The sequence below is a fragment of the Phycodurus eques genome, chromosome 2 (genome assembly GCF_024500275.1).
Source record: "Phycodurus eques isolate BA_2022a chromosome 2, UOR_Pequ_1.1, whole genome shotgun sequence".
Classification (NCBI taxonomy): domain Eukaryota; kingdom Metazoa; phylum Chordata; class Actinopteri; order Syngnathiformes; family Syngnathidae; genus Phycodurus; species Phycodurus eques.
Window position 1 is genome coordinate 31266602 of NC_084526.1, and position 20157 is coordinate 31286758.

Here is a 20157-nt window from a genome sequence, read left to right on the forward strand (position 1 = left end):
AAATCACATATATGCAAACAAATGTGACTGTTCATGACACAAGGGTGGCACAGATGCTTTTGATTCGTCTGACACAGTTTTTCATTTCTTTTCATCGTTTACAAAGAAACATGGCAGTTACTTCATTCATCCATCTTCTTTCTTTATCCTCACAAGGGTCGCGGGCGTGCTGGAGTCAATCTCAGCTAACTTCGGGCAAGAGGCAGGGTACACCCTGAACTGGTCGCCAGCCAATCGCAGGGCACATAAACAAACAACCATTCGCACTCACATTTACACCTAAGGGCAATTTAGAGTTTTCAATCAACCTACCACGCATGTTTTTGGGATGTGGGAGGAAACCAGAGTGCGCGGAGAAAATCCATCCAGGTACGGGGAAAACATGCAAACTCCACACAGGCGGGGCCGGGATTTGAACCCTGGTCCTCAGAACTGTGAGGCGGATCTGCTGATCAGTTGTTCACCGTGCCGCCTGCAGTTACTTCAATATAAGCATATGAACTATTGACCAAAACTCAGAAACAGGATGCACACAGATGAGATTTTACACCTGCAAAATGTCACAATGAAAAATGTACAATCAGTAGCTAACAAAAATAAAGTAATACAATTGCATCAACTGATGGAAAAGTGAGCCTCTTTGCAATACAAAACTATCTAATTTGCTCAGTCAGTTATTTATATAGAACTTCGGAAGTGCACTCTGCTTAGAAACAAAATAGGACATGCAAACAACACTTTGGATAAAATTGATTGATTGTTTTTATTGGCAACATGTAAACAATACAAAAACAACCATCCTTTTAGTTTAAAAGCTGATAAAGTCTTGCATTGTCACTCAGAATACTCCATAATGTATACCATGTCAATAATGGAATTGTTGAAATCCCATAAAAAAAACTTTGTAAATCTGAATTACAGCGAAAGAATTGACATTTAATATGATCTAAATATGATGCACGAGAGGTGTGACTTAAGCAAAATAATTGACGGTGGTGGCTGGTGGAGTTTTCCAGGTTAGCCTCATTTCAGTCACAGGAGGAACTATCAGTTCGGGACAATTAAACAGTATTTAGTGTTTAATATTCATATTATTAATTTATTATTTTTGACTTCCGTGTTGTCGCTGCCTGGTGTTGATGCTTGTAGAGTTCTTTACGTGAAATTTGCACTTCTGCACATGCAGGTTGATTCCTGTGTTTGGCCAATGTAAACAGTCATAACGGATGTGTCATTTCAAATGTACAAGTCAGCAAAAAGTGAATTAGAATTGGACACTTCCAGCCATAGAGGCCCATTACATACAAATTATGTTCTATATGACAATAAGGGTATAGGGAAAAATAACTGGGTTGGTACAGGTGGCAGTTCTGTCAAAATTATTCCATACATACATTACATACAAGATTGATGCTGTTTCAATCCAAGATCCCTTTTGTATGAAGACTTTTGGGCTTTTTTAATTTAACAGGATATTGTGCATCACTTGGGGATTAGAGAATGCCACATTATCAAATGCCAAGTTTCAGACACAAAGAGCAACACGAGTCCTGAATTATGATGCATTTGAGTCATAGTGTGCACCATGTGAAAGTAGCTGCAGATAGTTTGATCACATTTCCCTCCACCCCTGCAGGAGTGAACAAACTACTTTTTAACACGAAGACTTGGCCAAATGTTATTGGATTACTATCATTGAATCATTTTTAAAGCATTAAGGTTCATTGAACAATCCAATGTTCTATGGATGAGACTATGGAATCTCTAGTAATTGAATTTTTATGAGGGCCCTGTGCCAATGTTTCACTGTATTCAAGAAAATAGTGCCTCCTTTCCATGCGATCTCAGACTAAAGTTACACATTTGAATTTATCTCTTAAGAACCATTCATGCATATGTCCTCGAGATCAGTGATTCCTAACCAGTGTGCCGAGGCTCATTAGTGTGCCGTGAGCGCTCTTCAGGTGTGCCGCGGGAAATTATCGAATTTTACTTAATTGCTCAAGAAATTATTTATTTTCAACAAATAATGTATCTTTATTCATCTATTTATGCCAGTGAGGCATAGTGACAGACCGAACAAATAAATGCTCTTCTATTAGATGGCAGGAAGTACATACAGTAATTAATGTAGCCACTTTTTGTGACATTTTTGTTTGTGGGTGTGCTGTGAGATTTTTCAATTGTAAAATATGTGGCTTGGCTCCATAAAGGTTGGAAATCACTGTTCTAGATGAATATGAGCAAGCTTTTTTTTTTGAAAGCGCTCAATTCAACCACATTGCTTATATGTGATATACGAAGATTGAGGTAATGCGGAAAGGTGTGTGTGTGGGTCAAGAAATAAAAATCACAGTACTAATTTTATACTACCGTCTTTATTTTTTATGACCAATACAGGAAACATTTGTCTAATATCCAGACAAAACACATTCATGAGCTACATTCTTAAAAATACACACGTCCTCTTTTCAGGGAAGAACTTCAGCCATAGAACTTTTTTGAGCCAACAAGGGACCAAACGAAAAAAATGGGAATCAGGAATTGCAGGCCAACGTGTGATTCTGCCAGTAAATGGATGGAGCAATGTATTACCACAGTAGCCAACACTGTGGTCTGATGAGTATTTACCTACAGGGGATGTGCTCATTCCTTCCATGTTGTCTCAGCAAGCACATAGGACTGTGTGTCTTACAAGGGATGCCTTCTATTCCATGTATCTCTATAGGGAGAGTTTTCAATTTGGAATTTCCAGTTTTGAATTGCAAGTATTGTTTGATTTTGGAGGATGACTCAAACCGCTCTCATCCATACCTTTCTACATGTCCTTCACACTGCACATTTTTGAGCTGCATTAGCCGGTGCACTTCATTTACTTGAGTACAATTTTACTTTACATCTAATGTGACAGCCGATCCTCAGGGTGCTATGGATTGAAGTAATCCCTATGGGAGTGAGTCGTACATATTAATGTGGTAGAAGACAGTTATCTTCAAGAACAACATAATGGAAGGCAATAGAGACAAACATTGACAGTGAATAATGGCCCCTCTAAATGGTTTGGACTCGCTGCATCATCATGTTCATCCGATAAAAAAATAAAAAATGACATTGACTTTAAATGAGTTTATGAACCTGACCACTCGCAGTGATTTAAATGCGCCTCCAATAATTTGTATTCACATGAGATTTTGTCAGCACAGTAAGCGACCGGTTAGTACATCTGCCTCTGAGTTCTAAGGACCCGGGTTCAAATCCGGCCTCACCTGTGTGGGGTTTGCATGTTCTCACCATGCCTGTGTGGCATTTCTCCGAGTACTCCGGTTTCCTCCCACATCCCAAAAACATGTACGGTAGGTTAATTCAAGACTCTAAATTGCCCGTAGGTGTGAACGTGAGTGTGAATGGTTGTTTATATGTGCCCTGTGATTGGCTGGCGACCAGTTCAGGGTGTACCCCGCCTCTTGCCCAGAGTCAGGTGGGATAGGCTCCAGTACGCCCGCGACCCTAGTGAGGATAAACACTGCGGAAAATGGATTGCTGGATGGATAATGAGATTTGAATGTTATATGGTTGTCTTGCAATGATGGGGAACTTCAAAGGCTACTGAATGTCCCCTGTTTCAGGGGAATATGTCATTTAATTATACAAATTACTTTGTTATATATCTATCTGAGAAATTATGATTCTTAACATCTGATCATCTTGACATTTAACATCTGATCGAAACATTTCAACTTTGATATTTGGTCTTTGTTGGGAGGTAAGACGAACTAAGAATTGTTGACTTCATCATGCGTAAAAACCCTTTAATACTTTGATTATACTCATGAACATATTGGAAATGTTCCTTATTACTGTGGCATTTTAAATATGTCAGCCGCTCCTCAGTGCTTTAAAAAGCCTCTGGGTCAAATAAAGGTCACACATGAGCATCTCAAATATGCTTGGAAGCAGAGCACATTTCACATTTACCAAACACACAAAAATATCAAAAAAATCACAAAAATATTTTTTTCTATAGAAATGCGATAAGATCGTTAATAATTTGAAATGCCTGACCAAAAACGCAAAAAGAATTCAAGAAGTGAGATACAGTGTAAAAAGGAAGAATCTCGATTTTGTATAAGATGAGGAGTATAATTTTCCAGGACCTGTTGCAAGATGAAAAACACGATTGCATCTTTCCCTGGAACAGACTCTGGACAGCCAGGGAAGCCCTGAGACTGAAACATGTTCTCAGAAGGGTGAATATTGAATATAATTTATAATTAGAGTATCATTGTTACCGTCCTGTTCAGGATTCCACACATTAATCCATCAGACCTGAACCTCTCTGTATCCTTCATCTCTTCACTCATTTAATGCCAGCCGTTTTTGAGAAATTGGGAGAGCCAGGTGCCAGACATTTTTAAAGGATTGTCGGTACCCCCCTACCCACCCTTGAGGACTTGCACGCTGCCAGAACTAGGACAAGAGCGTGCAAAATCCTCTCGGACCCTCCTCCTCTTTTTTAATAAATCTACAAAGATTTCAACAATTTTGTTTGTTTCTGTCAATATAGGGTACTGTGTGTACATTGAGGAAGAAAATTAACTTAAATGATTTTAGCAAATGGCTGAAATATAACAAACAGTGAAAAATTGAAGGGTGTCTGAATACTCCCTGTACCCACTGTATGTACAGTTGTGTGTGTGTCTGTGTGTGTGTGTGTGTGTGTGTGCGCATTCCTAAACATTGCAAGAGTGGGTTTTTTTTTTTTTCTTTTACAAATCCTGTAATGAGTCCCAAAAATATTTTGAGCTCTTGGAGTGTGAGCAGTTTTCATGCATTCCATCTGCTGTGTAGCAGACTGCTTGTTTGTGCTTCAAAGAAATTCTGAGCAAAGTGTTTTGTTTCGTTCACAATGTGTTGAAGCAAGTCCCTTGTCAGGAACAGGTCCAGGAAGTCTGCTGGCTGGTCAAAGTCCAGGTCCGTGGCTCTGCCCAGGAGTTGCCGTGAATGGGACTTTTGTGGGTTCCCAGTCAGCAGACGACCAGCCATGAACAGCCACGATACTGCTTGATGCACCTCCTGTAAATGACTAAAATTAAAATTAAACATATCATTGCTGCAGTGTGGAGAAAAATACTTTTTACACCTTTCTTGCCAATAGGTGTGGGAGTGCATCTGCTGGTGGTTGCACCAACTGCAATTTACAAAAATATGTACAATTACAACTAAATATTTATGTTGTTGCTATCGTGCAAAAAGGAAAGGTAAAATAATTTCGACATTCCACACATCACATTGTCTGAAAATTATATTTTTGTGCACTCCTGTCTACAAATAAAAGAACAACAATTAAAGCCCTAACTCGATGTTGTAATTCTCTGTCATTATGTGGCATTACAACACCATGGTGTTCTAAGTCCTGCTTTTTCTTACTTCCTTTTTCTCTTTTAGATGCCATGTTTAGCCAGAAGAATAAGTCGTCATATCCCTCTTTTTCTATTTTTGATATATTATTTTTGTGTCGACATTTTATTCCGTCTCGAAGTTTAACCAATTTTTGCGAATTTAGCTGGCCAGCGAAACCGTATTTGGTTATCCACGTGTTTTAATGTTTTATTTTGGAAGGGTTTTGGAGTTGAACATATTTCCAGTCTTTACACGTTAAGCGTTCTTTTGGATCCGTTTTACTGTTATTTTTTCCCATTTTGTAAATTTGGAAGTCAGTTTATTTGCATCTCGGGTGACCTAAATACTGACTTTATTCAAAATGACAGGGTGACATTCTTGCATCTGCTTCCAAACCCAGTTGTCACTTACAATCCTGTCTTACGCATTCATACTTTTACACATTCACACGATACTAGTAACGTTTTTACAAACACGGAATTTAAGTACGTACTGGACTCCGCCGTCCTTGCAGAATTTCTCGGACTCCGCCGTCCCTCTTTTACTTGCCAGTGACTCATATTACACAGGGTTTATTCTGCCGCAGACTTCTTTGTCGCGCAATTCACTCACTCTTTAATCCTTTTTAAAAAAAATTTAACTCACCAAAGTCGTCTTCAAACCTGTGGATTGTCGTCAACCTTCAGATCCCAGTTGAGGAGAACGAAGACCAGTCCCGTAAAGGGTCTTACTTGCCGTGGCCACGGTCTCTTAACTGGAAGTCAGCTCCACAACTGGAATCCTCAGGTGTGTTGACATCTGGCTCGAAGGACCAATTTAATGTTGGATCTATCTCACCCAACACCTATAAAAAATAGACACAAAGGAATGAAGACGCTGATTTCTTTTGCTCATGAGGAGGACGTGTGGGAGATTGTTCAATTACAGTCTCCTATCACGCTCTTAACAATCTCCCCCGTTGCTCCTGTATTTATTTGAAATAGGGAGGTATCTAAGTTACAAGACATAACATACTAAGTTACAAGACATAACATACTAAGGGGAGGGTTTCAAGGTGAAGGCATGAGACCAACACTGGCCACGTGTCCTTGGTCAAGGCACCCTTCTCTGACGATTCCCGCTGAGTCATCTTCTTGAAGGCGAGACATCTTCCCCTCCTCCACGGTCAGCAAGCAACCATCAAAATCGTCCATAATACTAATGCAAGCTAAGCAAATAAATGATAACTTCTACAATTTATTTAACACTTACCAATCACCAAATGGGAAAAAGACCTCTCCCGTGTCTGCTAACCGAAGCTACTGGATACAGATTTGTAACAATACGTTACAAAAAAACAATAACAATACGATACAAAAAAAACACAAATCTACATCTTATACAATATAAAGTGCTCCATAGAACACACTTTACTCAGTACACTATGCATAAAATGGGGTTCTCTCCATCTAATATATGCGTGCAATGCACCCAAAATACCCCAGACACCTATTTTCATTCTATATGGGAATGTACACCAATTCAATGCTTTTGGTCTTCGGTTATACAAAAACTCTCGTATATTTTAAACTGCAGGATTCTACTTTCCCCAAGATTGTGTATACTTGGCGATTAGGCATAATTGACCTCCCTAATAAATATTCACAATCATTACTTGTCGCATTAGCTACAGCTAAGAAAACAATTATATTAAACTGGAAAATCAAACAAGCTATTAACATCAATCAGTGGCTAAATCTCTTCATAGAATATATTGCATTTGAAAAAATATCAGCAGAACGAAATAAAATCAATTACACATATACGTAGATAGCTGGTCACCTTTCCTCAACTTGCTAAATCTAGACTCTTGATTCTTTTGCCTGAGTGGGGTGCAATTTGACATTAGCAAGACTATTTTCATAAGTGTGAAAGTAAACAATGGAATTCTATATTCTTTGTTGTCGAGGTTGTTGTTTTATTATTATTCTATTTATTTCTTTTTCTTTTTTCTTTTTATTTTCACACATTTTTGATCGGTTTGCATGGTGGAAAGACTCGATGGTTGGCTGTTTGGCAGTGGTGCCTGGCAGCCCTGCCCCCACCCCCTCGGCTCACTGACCTCTCCAGATTTTATTGCACCGCATCATTCGTGGGAGCACTGATACACGGGGTAGGGCCAATAGTAACAGGGGGGGAGGTGGGTCTCACTTACTTGCGTGGCGGTGCTCCTGAGGCTGGGACCCCGGGGCTGGATGATTGCTTGGTGTTGGGGCTGACCTCTCATGGCCCTGTTCCTTGGGTCCCCCCCCCTTATCGTTCCCTTGTTGGGTGCCCCTATCCGGCCTCCTTTCCAACAAACAAGGGACATTCTCCCGCCCTCGGGCTGGGTGGGACTGGCTGCATTGCGGGCCCTGCGGATTGGGGGGGGGGGGGCATCTTGCTCTCCTGGGGTTGGGCTGGGCATGTGGGGTTGTGGGTGGGGTGGGCAGTTGGATGGCAATGGGTACCTGCGGCCGCCACTGGGTGGCCGGTTGTCGGGGCGCCTCGGTGGGGCCAGCAGACCACCCTGGGTCCCTCGGTGTGGGACGTGTTCTGTCCGCAGGGCAGCTCTCGGGTGAACCCCTGGGCCTGATCCCGCCCTTCGATTGATTGGGTGGGGTCCGCAGCCACCGCTGTGCGGCCACAGCAATTACAGGACACTTCTGTCAGTCTTTGTGCATGTAAAACGGTATCAATTCACTTGCATGTATCCGCAGACACACAACCCTAGGACTCTTTCACTGGGTGTGGGGTCACGCACTTACTGCGACAAATAACTAATGAATATGCAAATCGCTTGTGTATCCCCTCACTTATACTCTCGTCCTGTAGACTTTTATAATTCACATAATTAATGCCACCACACTTCAGTTGTACAGTCGGGTTCACGACCCTTGTCCTGCATGCTTCTTCTCCTGTCCTTGTCCTGTTCTATCTTGTCCTGTCCTTCCCTCACAGGGTGTAGCACTACAGCACCATGCAACACTCATATTTAATGTTTCATTGTTGTAGGTAATGTTATGATTTACTTATCTCATCCTGTTTACAATTAGTGCTTTGTCTTTGTTTCACATTTATAATACCACAGCGGAAGCTTAAAAACTCCACTGTGACACAGTAAAACAGTTCCGGCATAAAAGGGATAAAGATTTTCCATTCTGCTTGACCTAACAGCTGAACAGGACAAAAAAAAAGAAAGTAAGTCAAAACGCGTCAAAAACAAGGCCCAACGAGCTTGACATGAATTAAGCCTGCAAGCGGATTGGATGTTGTCCAAGTTTTCATGCTCTGTAAATACTTAAAAGGTTCCACAGCACCCTCCAACCAGTGCCTCCATTCCTGAAGAGCCAACACGATGGCCAGCAGTTCCCTATGTCATAACTACTCTCGGCCGAACTAAGGCGACATGAGAAAAATGCACAGGGGTGCAGCCGCTGGTCGACTAGGGGCCGTTGAGACAACTCCGCCCCCACTCTTGTATCCGATGCGTCCACTTCTACAACAAACGGGAAGATCATTGTTAGCGTGAATGAGGATAGGTGAACTAGAAAACAAATTTTTCAGCCGAACGAATGCCACTTCAGCTTCCGGAGTCCCAAGAAACGGCACCATGCTGAAATTACGTACCGTCTGTAAAAATTGGCTAAACCCAATAATCTCTGCAAGTGCTTCTTTGATATAGGAGAAGGCCAGTTCACCACAGCCTGTATCTTGGCTGGATCAGCTCTCAGTTGACCCTTCTCCACTATGAACCCCAAGAACTGAACAGAAGTGGAATGAAAATCACATCTCTCTGCTTTCACATAAAGCCGGTTTTACAGCAGACGTTGTAACACCAGCTGGATGTGTTCTCAGGGTTGTTGCAGATTTCTAGAGAAAATCAGAATATCGTCAAGCTCCACGAAACAGAATCAATTTATCATCTCTCTCAGAACATCATTTATCAACTTTGAAACACTGTGCGGGTGTGTTGGAAAGACCAAATGGCATGACTAAATATTCAAGATGGCCCATAGGGGTAGTGAATGTAATTTTTCATTCATTGCCTTCCCTAATCCTAACCAACTGGTAGGCATTGCGCAGGTCCAATTTGGAAAATACGGTTGAGGTTTGCAGAGGACCGAACGCTGAGTCCAATAAAGGCAACGGGTATTTGTTTTTCACGGTGATGTTAAGCCCCCTGAAATTAATACATGGCCACAGCGTCTTGTCCTTCTCGTCAATAAAATAAAACCCTGCCCCCACTGGTGAGGATGACGGACGAATAAGGCCTGCAGCAAGGGATGTAGACATATATTCCCTAAGTGCCTCTTGTTCCGGCTTTGAAATCTGGTACAGTTTAGTATTTGGTAGTGGGGCGTTCGGTATCAGATCAATCGCACAATCAAAAGGCCGGTGAAGAGGAAGAGACTGAGCATGATCTTTACTAAATACCAACCGCAAATCATGGTATTCGGAAGGTACGTTGTCCAAGTTAACAGGTTCCATTATTTTAACTTGAGCACAATGTGTATCAACCGCAGACCTTAGACAGCATGACAAAATAAGCTCCAATTTTCGATTTCGGGCTTAGTCCAATTTATATCTGGATTGTGCATTTCTAGCCAGGTTAAGCCCAAGACCACTGGAGCCGATTATGATGACATGATAAAAAACTGTCTCGTTTTCACATGATTGCCAGAGAGACGTAATTGGAGATAGCATTATGGTAATGCCCCCGCCTCCTGGGCATTACCATGCCCAGGAGGCGGCCACCAAAGCCCGAAACCTTTAACTTTAGTTGCAATCTTTTTCTATTCACTTGTCCCTCAGCATTAACGGGTGCAGCCACAGTCACTGGGTACTCACAATTGCTCTTCGGGGGGCGTGTAGAGGTCATGTGGATTGCTGGTGGGAGGCTTATCTAATCAGGTCTCGACAGGCATGCCGCCACCAGATGTCAAGGCAAACCACAGTAGAGACAGACATGGTTCCTCATGCTTCTCTGACGCTCTGCCAGGGTGAGTCGTCCTCCTCCGAGCTGCATGGGTTCCTCCCCAGTAACTGCCAGCTGGTTGGGTGAAGACTTGGCCGCCCGTGGAACGAGTCTCCCGCCGCTGATGACCTCGCCATGGTGGAGGTGTCACCGGGATGTAGATGAAACTCCTCCCCCCTGCTCTCGTACTAAGATTGTACATGCAGTACCATAAAAGTGCAAAGAAATGCACAATTTCACTGTCGCCACACTATTTTTGTTATTTTCCTTAGTTAAAAGTGTATTTGATTGTTGTTACATTTTTATTTACACATTAAGAATACAGTTTTACTGGTGTCTTAAACGCATAATGCATTGTGGGTTTATTATTCATACCGAGTGCGCGATCATCAATCGGTCATGGACGGTAAGGACTGACTCACTGAAGGACTTACAATACTTAGTTTAAATAATATTTGCAATTAAAAGTGAGAACTCTCAACTTCGTCTGTGAGTTGGTTGAACGCGTTGCACGGCTGACGTCACGTAGTAAGAAAAAAAGTTTTCTCGCTCTTCGCATCACAATGACTGTGGTGGGCTCCAGCACGCCCAGGACCCTAGTGAGGAAAAGCGGTACAGAAAATGGATGGATGGAGCAATGGTGTGTGTGTGTGTGTGTGTGTTTGTGTGTGTCACTCACTTTCACGTTTACGTACACGCACGCACAAAGGCACGCACACACACACGGACGGTTGCTTTCATGGACCCCAATCGGCAGTGTACTGAGAATGGTGCACTTGTTTATGTTTAGGAACTTACTGTATTGTGTAGGCATGTCAAGTCTGCACTAAGTTGCTGATTTAATGTGGCTTCAACTACACTAATATTTAAGTTATTGCTTAATGTTGATGACATCACTCTGTAACTTGTGTGGCGTACATGACCAAGTAATGGGTACGGTTAAGCAAATGCTTATTTTTGTACTGTGAATAAGTGATATTCCTGCCACTTGGCAGCTGCCGAAAGTAACTAAGAAGTTACTTTTTTTCTAACTTAGTTACTTTTGAAATCAAGTTATGAGCTCAAGTAATCACTTACTTTTAAGCTCAAGTAATCAGTACAGTAACAAAGTTACTTTTTCAAGGTAACTATGGCAACACTGCCCAGTCAGGATAAGCGGTAAAGAGAATGGATGGATGGATATTTGTACATGGCACTACATTGGATGAGTGATTAGCATGGTTACCTCACAGTTATGATGTTCGGGGTTTGAAACATCCTTACGTGGGTTTTCTCCAGATTCTCTGGCTAGTTACCACATTAAAAAAAAAATTATGTTAGGTTAATTGAAGATTTTGAATTGTTCATAGTTTTAAAGGGTTTGTCTATATGTGCCCTGCAGTTCCCCGGGGTACAGTCCAGGGTGTACTCTCTCGACTAAAGTCACCGTCTCCGGACCACCCATGATCATAATGAGAACATGTTCCATAGAAAATGGATGGATAGATAATTGTACATCAGCATACTAGTTACCCTAAACGCTCAGTGTCAGCATTAACCTCGTAAGTGAAATCATTATGTAGTGAAATATGTAAAAATGAAGTGCATTTGATTTTTTGTTTGTATTTTTTATTGAGCCCATTCTATGTGGTTTGTACTATGTTTTCAATATAAAATACTATTTCTAAGAACTGTATGCAGTACAGATATAATAGGGAAGTCAACACTGTGTCCTCATGATCAGCCATCTCATAATATGTTCTATACAAAGCACATTAAGTGGAACTGGGCGAAACGATCCTCAATAGGACTCTTACTTTTAGTGGTGCAGATATTTGAGTTTCATTTTATTTGCTCACATTTGTTCAATTGTTGCATAGGGACAAAACAGACAAAAATAATATCTAAACAGAAAAAAAATTCATCCAAACTAATCGGGAGAGGCTCCATCATACAACAAGAGGCTCCATCATACAAAAAAAAAATTACCCATAACACACTGCCCACACAACCAAGGACTTTATCAGGGGGGGGAAGTGGAAGGTTGTAGACTGGCCAAGTCAATAACCGGACCTTAACCAACTAGAGCATGCATTTTACCTCCTGAAGAGGAGACTGAAGGGAGAAACCCCCAGAAACAAACAAGAACTGAAAGAGGCTGCAATAAAGGCCTGGAAAAGCATTTCAAATGAAGAATGCAACAGTCTGGTGAAGTCAATGGGCTTGATGCAGTTATTGCAAGTAAGGCTAATTCATCCATCATGTAATGATGACTTAAATGTTATTCACTTTAAGTTAATTTAATCATGTCTATTCCAATACCTTTGCTCACTTGAAAAGTGGGTGACTTCAAATAACTGGTGCTCTGTCCTGAGTTGTTTAACACGTGGATATGTAAATACCATGAAATTAAAGCTGGAATTCTGAACTTTTGTCTTCCGTATACAAAAAAAAAATAAAATAAAATAAGGAATTGACCTTGCCGTTCCAATACCTTTGGAGGAGACTGTATCCTATGCTTGAGTATGGATTCTCAGTGGATTGTTTTGTCTTAATTGGAAAACAAGGGTTAATTATACCCCACCCTCTGCTCATCCAAACCTCCCTTGAGAGACTGTTAGTGTTGGCATATAATTCTTAACAGGAGTTTGCATTATGCAGACAAATTATTAAATGGGAGCAATCTGGCCTGACGTCTCCCCAATGACTGCGATGGATAGAGGACCAAATACAAATAAAAAAAATCCATCACTGAATTTTGTGGAAACAAATTTTCACAGTCGTGCTGTTTTCTCCTCTGGGTTTCACCAAATAGGGACACCATTTACTGCAGTGTGGCCCAAATCCGAACAAACATCACAGAATTAAATAATCCATAGTTGGATAACAATTGAATAATTATTCTCCTAATTACAATCCCAATTCTAATGAAGTTGGGACGTTGTGTTAAACCTAAATAAAAACAGAATACAATGATTTGCAAATCATTTTCAACCTATATTGAATTAAATATACTACAAAGACAAGATATTTAATGTTCAAACTGATAAACTTTATTGTTTTTAGCAAATAATCATTCACTTAGAATTTTATGGCTGCAACACATTCCAAAAAAGCTGGGACAGGTGGCAAAAAAGACTGAGAAAGTTGAGGATTGCTCGTCAAACACCTGTTTGGAACATCCCACAGGTGAACAAGCTAATTGGGAACAGGTGGGTGCCATGATTGGGTATAAAAGGAGCTTCCCTGAATTGCTCAGTCATTCACAAGCAAAGATGGGGCGAGGTTCACCTCTTTGTGAACAAGTGCGTGAGAAAATAGTCGAACAGTTTAAGGACAATGTTCCTCAACGTACAATTGCAAGGAATTTAGGGATTTCATCATCTACGGTCCATAATATCATCAAAAGGTTCAGAGAATCTGGAGAAATCACTGCATGTAAGCGGCAAGGCCGAAAACCAACATTGAATGCCTGTGACCTTCCCTTAGGCGGCACTGCATCAAAAACCGACATCAATGTGTAAAGGATATCACCACATGGGCTCAGGAACACTTCAGAAAACCATCCATCCATTTTCTGAGCCGCTTATCCTCACTAGGGTCGTGGGCGTGCTGGAGCCTATCCCAGCTGTCATCGGGCAGGAGGCGGGGTACACCCTGAACTGGTTGCCAGCCAATCGCAGGGCACATACAAACAGACAATCATTCGCACTCACATGCACACCTACGGGCAATTTAGAGTCTCCAATTTATGCATATTTTTGTGATGTGGGAGGAAACCGGAGTGCCCGGAGAAAACCCACGCAGGCACGGGGAGAACATGCAAACTCCACACAATCAGGGCCGGGGATTGAACCCGGGTCCTCAGAACTGTGAGGCTGATGCTCTAACCAGTCGTCCACCGTGCCGCCTTCAGAAAACCAATGTCGGTAAATACATCCATAAGTGCAACTTGAAACTCTACTATGCAAAGCAAAAGACATTTATCAACAACACCCAGAAACGCCGCCGCCTTCTCTGGGCCCGAGCTTATCTAAGATGGACAGATGCAAAGTGAAACAGTGTTCTGTGGTCCGACGAGTCCACATTTCAAATTGTTTTTGGAAATTGTGGACGTCGTGTCCTCCAGGCCAAAGAGGAAAAGAACCATCCGGACTGTTATGGACGCAAAGTTCAAAAGCCAGGATCTGTGATGGTATGGGGTTGTGTTAGTGCCAATGGCATGGGTAAATTACACACCTGTGAAGGTGCCATTAATGCTGAAAGGTACATACAGGTTTTGGAGAAACATATGCTGCCATCCAAGCAATGTCTTTTTCATGGACGCCCCTGCTTATTTCAGCAAGACAATGCCAAACCACATTCTGCATGTGTTACAACAGCGTGGCTTCGTAGTAAAAGAGTGCGGGTACTAGACTGGCCTGCATGCAGTCCAGACCTGTCTCCCATTAAAAATGTGTGGCGCATTATGAAGCGTAAAATACAACAACTGACACCCCGGACTGTTGAACAGCTGAAGCTGTACATCAAGCAAGAGTGGGAAAGAATTCCACCTACAAAGCTTCAACAATTAGAGTCCTCATTTCCCAAACGTTTATTGAATGCTGTTAAAAGAAAAGGTGATGTAACACAGTGGTAAGTTAATGATTATTTGCTAAAAAACAAGAAAGTTTATCAGTTTTGAACATGGAATATCTTGTCTTCGTAGTGTATTTAATTAAATATAGGTTGAACATGATTTGCAAACCATTGTATTCTGTTTTTATTTATGTTTAACACAACGTCCCAACTTCATTGGAATTGAGGTTGTACTTTACATTGTATGTATTCCACTTTCAAATCACACTACAGTATTCCCTTCACGTTTTGCGGCTTCAGTGCTTTACGGGTTTTTCCAAAATATTCATTAAAAAAAATTAAAAATACAGCCATATCGGCAGCCATATTGCGGAAAGACGCATTGTTTCATGTTGATGCGCGCGAGAGAAGGTTTCCCTACATGCCAAACAAAGAGATGAGTTGACTCAGAGGCTTTGTACATGCCTGTACTCTACGGGCACTCATACAAGGTGCATGATTGGTTCCCGGCGCGACATCGACCAATGAGAGCACGAGTGGATTTATCCCGTGAGCTGATTGGCTGCGCATCACCGCAGCCTCACCCAGAATCTTCCCTTGTTGTGTCTCGCCAGTCTCATCCACGCTGTTGACTGTCTCGCAATAACTTTTTTTATTTCAGCGATAATGTTTTTTGATTAGTTAAGCAAGCCCTTACAATGCCGCCGAAGCGCTGTGCCCCTGCGAAAGCTCCCTCTGGGGCGCCCAAGAGGAAGAAGAATATGATGACCATCAGCGAAAAAGTGAAACTTTTAGATTTGATCAAAGAGCGCAGAAGTTATGCATCTGTGGCACGCCATTATGGCGTGAATGAATCTACAGTGCGGTACATCAAGAAAGAGGAAGCAAACATCCGCAAAACTGCTTCAATAAGGAAGCGAAACGTGTGGTACCTCCGCGTAATAAGAGACGGGGTTACGTCCTTGTACAGGGGAATTTTGAAGCAAAAGAAAGCTACACCATCAGCGCCTCCAGCAGAAGAGTCTCCAAGTGGACCTAAAGCCTCTACGAGTCAAGTGAGAGCCTTTCTTCCGCCACCAACGCAAGACTCTTCGCCTCTCTCAGAAGGCAAAGTTGATGAATGTTAATTACTGTATGAGGTTTTATAATTAAAGATGTAAGTAAGTATGTGTACTGTTGTAAACTTTGTCTCAAATATCCATCCATCCATTTTCAACACCGTTTATCCTGTTTAGGGTCACGGGGCGCTGGAGCCTATCCAGCTGACTTCGGGCGAAAGGCGGACTACACCCTGAACTGGTCGCCAGTCAGTCACAGGGCACATATAGACACGGACAACCATTCGCACCCACATTCACACCGTCACTGAGTGGGAACTGAACCCACGCTGCCTCCACCAAAGTCAGGCGAGTGTACCACTACACCATCAGTGACTGTCTCAAATATGTAAAGTATAAATACTGTTTACATATTTTAAATATTCTGGTACCCACATCCATGAAAATTGTAAGGGGGGGCAAATCCTACTTCGCGATTTTTCACCTTTCGCGGGGGGTTCTGGTTCCCATTAACCGCGAAAAACGAGGGAACACTGTAATTCCAAATGCTTATAACACCAAAGTTTGGAAACTTTTGGGCTATAATTCTTTTTGATGGAAATGCATCCCAGCAACATACAGTGCCGCAAAAAAGTATTGGCCCCCATCTCAAATTTGCATATTTTTGCATAATTTTTCCACTTTAATATTTTAAATCATCAAACAAATGGAAATACCAGAAAAATATAACCCAAGAGAACCTAAAATGCTCTTTTTAAATGGTGATTTAATTTATTAAGGAAAAAAACTTCAGTTACCAGGCCCTGTGTGAAAAAGTAATTACCCCCCTTTTTAAATCATGAATTAATTATGGCTAATCACAATTTTTCACTGATCACACCCAAGCCTGATTACCTCCAGACTTGTTCAATCAAGAAATCAATTTAAGAGAATATGTCCCGATAAAATATAGTCAGACAAAAAAGCTGCAACAAAATGACACGTTCCAAAGAAATTCCAGAATAGTCGAGAAATAAAGTAATTGACAGTTATCAGTCTGGAAAGGGTTACAAAAGCAATTTCTAAAACTTAAGTATTCTAGAGAAACATGGGGAGAGCCATTATCCTCACATGAAGAAAACATGGAACAGTGGTGAACCTTCCCAGGAGTGGCCGGCCTACAAAGATTACCCCAAGAGAACAGCAATGACTCATCCAAGATGCCACTTAGGAAATCAGGACAACTTCTAAAGAACTGCAGGCCTCCCTTGCCTCAGTTAATGGCACTGTTCATGACACAACAATAGACTTGGCAAAAATGGCATCCGTGGCAGAGTTCCAAGGGAAAAACCACTGCTGACCAAAAAGAACATAAAGGCTTGTCTTACTTTTGCAAAAAAAACCAACAACAACAACATCTGAATGATTCCCAAGACTTTTGGGAGAATATTATTATATGGACTGAGAAGATGAAAGCCTTTTGGAAGGTTTGTGTCTCGTTACATCTGGCATAAATGTAGCACAGATTTTCAGAAAAACCTCATACCAACAGTCTAACATAGTGGTGGTAATGTGATGGTCTTGGGCTGCTTAAGTCCTTCAAGGCCTGGACAACTTGCTGTGATTGATGAAACTATGAATTCTGCTCTTTAACAGAAAATCCTGAAGGAGAATGTTCAGCCATCAGTTTGTGACCTCAAGCTGAAGCACACTTGGGTTCTCCAACAGGATAACGATACAAAACAAGTCAACTTCTGAATGGCCTATAAAAACAAACATGAAGGTTTTGGAGTGACCTAGTCAAAGTCCATACATACAATCCGATTGAAATGCAGTGGCATGACCTTAAAAAGGCCGTTCATCCTCGAAAACCCTCCATTTTTATTGAATTCAAACAATTCTGCAAGGTAGAGTGGGCAAACATTTGTCCATAGAGATGTGAAAGACTCATTGCCAGTTATAGAAAACGCTTGATTTCAGTTGTTGCTGCTGAGGATAACCAGTTGTTAGGTTTCGGGGGGCATTACTTTTTCACACAGGGCGAGGTAAGTTTGAAAAGTTTTTTTCCCCTTAATAAATGAAATCACCATTTAAAAACCACATTTTAAGTTCACTTTGGTTATATCTATCTGATATCTACATGTGTTTGATGATTTAAAACATTTAAGTGGGAAACTTTGCAAAAATATAAGAATTTGAGGATGGGTCTAATACTTTTTCACAGCACTGTACTTTCTTTGCAAAATCTATCACAAAAGCCGATGTTTTAATAATCCATATTACTTAACATAGCACCCAATTAGTTTTAGTCCTTAACATGCTAACAAGTGAAAGTCAGTGAAGAACTGTACAAAACAACTAGGGATGTAACAATTCGTTTTGACAACAATTTGCTTCGTATCACAATTCATGGTTGCCAATTCAATTCAAGGACGATACTGGTTCATTTAGAATGATACGATCGGAAACGATTCAGTGGCTGGAAATCGATTCAGTAACTTTTTAGTAAAAAAATCATCCAATGTGAATGTGTGAATACCTGCATACTGGACAGTGCAGGTGAAATTTTGTAGATTCTTGTTTTTTCTTCATGTCTCTACTGTCAGGTGTCCCTAGCTAGACCCAACGTTTGAGAATCCCTGTTCTAAATAGATAAATAGTCATGGCAAGAAGCAAAGCACTGTGACCTTTTCATGAGGAAAATCTTTTAGGAATAGTGTTAATCATTCATAGAGCGCTAAATAAACGGACAAACCTGGTCTTTGGAGCACAAACGTGAGCCTGAAACAGTGTCCAGTAGTTGACATTGTCGCTGGTTCTCCTCTTGTTCACCCAAGTTCCCCTCGAAGTTCCACTCTGCTATCGTTGTTAGCGGCTAGCAAGCTAAGCTAAGTTAACCAGCTTGAAAGGCTTCAAAGTGTATGGCGATTTGCCTCAAATTAGACACATCCCTAATGATAATTTCTCACTACTCTCCTTCTCATCTGTCATCCACCAGACAGTCAGACGTCTTAAACTACACAACTACTCAACAACCTACATACTGTGGTGTCTCGTCCAACCTCTAGAGGCACTACGGAAAGGTACATTCGGAAATTCACTACAAGCGCGCTCTCTACCTTCTGGAACGTTCGGAAACTCAGAGCATTGTTGGAGAGTGCTGTTCGGTTATTCAGTGCGCCACACTCTGGGAGTGCCAGAGTGCATTCCCGCCGCTCCGACTGAGAAGACAGACCAGAGCGTCAGGCAGAACGAGAGTTGTACAGGCAGAACTGACACATTCAATATGGCGGACGCACTGACCTATCCCTGCCAATGGCCAACACGCTCGTTCGTAAATTCATAGAAATTTGAGTGCGCCCTGCCTCTCTGAACACTGCACTCTCAGAGCGCAGTGAAAGTGTCCGTTTGAATTTCCGAATGTACTCTTGCTGTGGGGCATAAAAAAGGAAGCAAAGAAGAAAAGAGACAAAGAACGTAGCCTTGACTGTGTTAACTGCCGTGTGCTAACTGAAAAATCAGGCGAAGTAAAAGGAATTACAAGCTTTTACAAGTTTTTCTTGTAAATACAGCACATACATAGAATCAGAATGAGAATCATCTGACACATACACACCTCCAGATAAAGTCTGCCATACTTAAATCCAGTGCGTTGTTTCCAGTATCGGTACAATCGATTGATATATTTACATCCGGAAGGCTAACTAACTTGCTGAGCACAGATCTATCCAGTTGCATTCTAGGAATATAAATCGATACACCGATATAATGAATGAATTGTTACACCACTATAAACCACATAATGTAGATTACACAATACATGTTTGAAAACACAAGTAGGACACCATAAGATTGATTGAGGCTGTAGATCCTTTGGGACCAGTTCTAATCAATTTCAACGAGATGAACATTATAGATTGTACATTGTACATGATACATCCTGTCATAATAGTCAAATGACCCGGTTGTATTAATATGACAGAAAAGAATTGTTGGAAAATAGGATTTTCTTCATAGTCAATCTATGCACAATTGCATCATTCCATTCTGGAAAATGAATATGGCATTCTAAAACTGGATAGCATCCCAGAATAATTAAATCATAAGACTTTTACTGGCTGATGTTAAGCAAATTACTCTGAAAAAGAAAACCATTTCCTTTTATTT

General features: G+C 41.3%; 1 protein-coding gene and 1 long non-coding RNA gene across 6 annotated transcripts in view; one reads left to right on the forward strand and one right to left on the reverse strand.

The window, feature by feature from the left end:
- Nucleotides 1-20157, forward strand: part of luzp2 (leucine zipper protein 2) — a 195020-nt gene that overhangs the window by 19910 nt on the left and 154953 nt on the right. The window lies entirely within an intron of this gene.
- Nucleotides 2378-19275, reverse strand: LOC133399118 (uncharacterized). 4 transcript variants are annotated; one of them, XR_009768172.1, is made up of 3 exons: nt 18746-19275; nt 18530-18634; nt 2378-10584 (listed from the first exon to the last, which is right to left on the reverse strand). It is a non-coding gene; the product is annotated as an uncharacterized LOC133399118 (long non-coding RNA). The 4 variants fall into 4 exon arrangements; XR_009768174.1 differs by having other exon boundaries at nt 2378-9291; nt 10270-10584; nt 18530-19275; XR_009768173.1 differs by having other exon boundaries at nt 2378-8917; nt 9049-10584; nt 18530-19275.